Source organism: Sciurus carolinensis, chromosome 7 (genome assembly GCF_902686445.1).
Source record: "Sciurus carolinensis chromosome 7, mSciCar1.2, whole genome shotgun sequence".
NCBI lineage: Eukaryota > Metazoa > Chordata > Mammalia > Rodentia > Sciuridae > Sciurus > Sciurus carolinensis.
In genome coordinates this window covers 61,708,332-61,712,795 of record NC_062219.1, presented here as the reverse complement: position 1 = coordinate 61,712,795, position 4,464 = coordinate 61,708,332, and the positions used below count along the sequence as shown (strand labels likewise).

Genomic DNA, 4,464 nt, shown 5'->3' with positions numbered 1-4,464 from the left:
TTTCTCCTTCATAAAACAGAAATAACATATAAAGGGATAACTTAAATTTGAAAGAAAGAAAGAAAACAAAGAACATTTACAAAGGTAGTATTCTGCCTTGTTACTTATATCACTTAAAGTCCTGCAGGAAATGAAGGGGATGGAGTGGTTACTAGAAATTAGAGAGAATGGCAACTGAAGGGCAGCAGGACCAGTCAGGATCTATAAATTAAGGTCAAGGAATTTAGCTGTCACTGTCCTGCACCTGGAGGAGAGGAGGTCAAGGGAATGAATCCACATCTCTCCTTCCTTCCATTCTTCCTCTGCTGCTGGTATTTTTCATTGCCAAACCCAAGCAGAATGTAGACTTCAAGTCAGCCTCCTGGGCACAGAGCAGAGCACATGGAGAGAAACTTTAGAAGGCAAATGGAGGAGATTCACATGACATGTAGCATTTGACCTATCAGAGAAGAGTTTTGAAATAGTATGGATGTGTAACATGTCTCTTCAGTGATTCTATGATGTAGATAAGGCACACTTGATGTTATTAGCACATTTGAAATGCAAACGACTTAGTGTTAAATTACCCAACACAATATTGGAACTATTTTGGAACAAAGTCCAAAAGACAAAGCGTATTTTGCACATCCAATGGAATAGAACAAGATTTATTAGTGATCCTCAGTTGTCACGAATCACTATGCATGTGAACTTATGAACCACAGCATTTGGGATAGACTTACAGCAAACGCCTCAAGTTCAGTGGGCAGGGTAAGGTATATGGGACTATGTTAACACTAGCTAAGCAGAGGTTCTACAGTTACACGGTTTTCTCACCCTCCTGTACTATTCCCAAGGTCAATACTTTGTTTGCCATGTCTTTATCATTATGCAGTATTGTGAGAAAAATTATTTGTTTTTACTCATGTTTAGTTGATGGCAGTCTTAAGTTGAGCATGGCAAAACATGTTAAAGGAAAAAATCTTAATTTATAGAAATGAGTCAGTATTATGTTCCAGAAAACTAGAGTAATACAATTATTTTTAAAAGTTTCTTTAATTATTGAATATATCTTTTCCATATGTAATTTAATTTTAGAACTTCAAATTATGTTACTTTTGAATAATTAATTTATAGTGGTAAATGAATCTTTAACTTTTATGATCTCATTATGAATAATTAGTAATAATTTAATTACTAAAATATTCATAAAATAAAATATTAGACAAGCAATACTAAAGCAAAATTCAGGAGAAATTAATATCTAGCAACTTTTTAATTTCCTAGTATTTTCATGGACAAATTGATTTATCTGAATAGGAAAATATCATATATACCATAGAGATGTTCCAGGGAATAGCACATATGTTACATATTATGACATATGTTATATTATAAATTAAATGAACCTTCCTTTTTATTTTTTTAACTATAGCAGCTAGCAGTATAAAAACACTCTAAAATGCTTTTTTAAACTATCAAAAACATAATGTTATGTTTTTGGAGTTAATTAAATTTTGTTTTCTTTTTGCCTCAAACCACTATAACTCTCTCTCCTTAAAGATTCTATTTGGTTTTTCTTTACTTTCTCTTGAATACAATCTCTCTAGCTCTCTTATTGACACAAATTATACATATTTATAGGTCTATATGATGTTTTGATGTATGCATATATTGCTTAATGTTTGAATTAGTAGCATATTCTTCTTCTCGGTCTTTGTGGTGAAAACACTCAAACCCTTTCTTCTAGCATTTTTGAAATAGACAGCTATCTGTAATCACCCTACTGTTGAATAGAACATCAGAATTTCTTGCCCCTAACTGTAACTCAGTACCCATTGAATAACCTTTCTTCATCCTTTCCTCCACCCTACTCTTTCCAGCCTCTAGGAACTTGTATTCTGCTTTCAACTTCTATGAGATCAGCCTTTTTAGATTGTGCACGAGTATGATCACTCAGGTTTTGTCTTTTTCTGAGTGAATTATTTTCCTTACATAATATCCTCCAGTTTCATCTATATTTTCATAAATGATAGGATTTTTAGCCTTTTTAAAGGACTGAACAGTGTTCCAATTCTCTACCTACCACATTTTCTTTTTTTTTTTTTTAGGTTAAAAAAAAAAGGGGGTATATTTAGAATTAGACAGCTGGACTCTGTTTAGATGATCCCAATTTTGTTGGCAACATCCAAAGCATCATAATCAGGAGCCAGTGGAACGAACGCCTTCTTCTCTCCATCAGGCCTAATCAGGGTGTTAACCTTGGCCACATCAATGTCATAGAGCTTCTTTACAGCTTGTTTGGTCTGGTGTTTGTTGGCCTTGACATCCACAATGAACACAAGTGTGTTGTTGTCTTCAATCTTCTTCATGGCTGACTCAGTGGTCAGGGGGAACTTAATGATGGCATAGTGGTCAAGCTTGTTTCTCCTGGGGGTGCTCTTCCGAGGATATTTGGGCTGCCTACGGAGCCGCAACGTCTTGGGTCGCCGGAAGGTAGGTGATGTGTGGATCTTCTTCTTTTTATAGCTGTGGACACCCTTCAGCACTGCCTTCTTGGCCTTCAAAGCTTTTGCTTTTGCTTAAGCTTTGGGAGGGGCAGGAGCTTCCTTCTTAGCTTTCGGCGCCATCTTGGTGAAAAGGCTACCTACCACATTTTCTTTATCCATTTTTCAGTTGATGGACACTTAGGTTGGTTCCATTTACTGGCTATTATAAATAGTGTTGCAATACACTTGAGAGTGCAGAGGTCTCTTTGACATACTGATTAAGTTTCATTTCATTTACTCAGTAGTGGGATTACTGGATCATATGGTAGTTCTAGTTTTAATTTTTTGATGAACCTCCATACTGTTTCCCACAATAACTGTACTACTTCACATTTCTATCAACCATGTGTAAAGGTTCCCTTTTCTCCACTTCTTCCCAGCACCTGTCTTTTTATTTATATATATATATATATATTTTTTTTGGTTCTATCATATTCTTTTTTATTATTTATTTATTTATTTTTTTTTTTATTGTAAACAAATGGGATACATGTTGTTTCTCTGTCTGTACATGGCGTAAAGGCATACCATTTGTGTAATCATAAATTTACATAGGGTAATATTGTTTGATTCATTCTGCCATTTTTCCCTTCCCCTCTCCCCTCCCACCCCTCCCCTCCATCTATACAGTCCTTCCTTCCTCCATTCCTGCCCCCTCCCTAAACCCAACTCCAACCCCAACACTAACCCTTCCCACCCCCCGTTATGTGTCATCATCCACTTATTAGCGATATCATTCTTCCTTTGGTTTTTTGAGATTGGCTTATCTCACTTAGCATGATATTCTCCAGTTTCATCCATTTGCCTGCAAATGCCATAATTTAATCATTCTTTATGGCTGAGTAATATTCCATTGTATATATATACCACATTTTCTTTATCCATTCATCAATTGAAGGACATCTAGGTTGGTTCCACAATCTGGCTATTGTGAACTGAGCAGCTATGAACATTGATGTGGCTGTATCTCTGTAATATGCTGATTTTAAGTCCTTTGGGTATAGGCCAAGGTGTGGGATAGCTGGGTCAAATGGTGGTTCCATTCCAAGTTTTCTAAGGAATCTCCACACTGCTTTCCAGAGGAGCTGCACTAATTTGCAGCCCCACCAGCAATGTAAGAGTGTACCTTTCTCCCCACATCCTCACCAACACCTGTTGTTGCTTGTATTCTTGATAATCGCCATTCTAATTGGGGTGAGATGGAATCTTAGGGTAGTTTTGATTTGCATTTCTCTTATTACTAGAGATGTTGAACATTTTTCCATATGTTTGTTGATTGCTTGTAGATCTTCTTCTGTGAAGTGTCTATTCATTTCCTTAGCCCATTTGTTGATTGGATTATTTGCATTCTTGGTGTAGAGTTTTTTGAGTTCTTTATAGATTCCGGAGATTAGCGCTCTATCTGAAGTATGATTGGCAAAGATTTTCTCCCACTCTGTAGGCTCTTTCTTCGCATTGCTGATAGTTTCCTTTGCTGAGAGAAAGCTTTTTAGTTTGAATCTATCCCAGTTATTAATTCTTGCTTTTATTTCTTGTGCTATGGGAGTCCTGTTGAGGAAGTCTGGTCCTAAGCTGACATGTTGAAGCTCTGGACCTACTTTTTCTTCTATAAGATGCAAGGTCTCTGGTCTGATTCCGAGATCCTTAATCCATTTTGAGTTTAGTTTCGTGCATGGTGAGAGATATGGGTTTAGTTTCATTCTGTTGCATATGGATTTCCAATTTTCCCAGCACCATTTGTTGAAGAGGCTATCTTTTCTCCATTGCATGTTTTTGGCCCCTTTGTCTAGTATGAGAAAATTGTATTTATTTGGGTTTGTGTCCGTGTCCTCTATTCTGTATCATTGATCCACCTTTCTATTTTGGTACCAATACCATGCCGTTTTTGTTACTATTGCTTTGTAGTAGAGTTGAAGATCTGGTATTGCGATACCCC

At 36.4% G+C, this 4,464-nt stretch overlaps 1 pseudogene; it reads right to left on the bottom strand.

The window, feature by feature from the left end:
• Positions 1-2,138: 2,138 nt before the first annotated feature.
• Positions 2,139-2,609, bottom strand: LOC124989556 (60S ribosomal protein L23a-like; annotated as a pseudogene).
• Between the last annotated feature and the right edge of the window lie 1,855 nt (positions 2,610-4,464).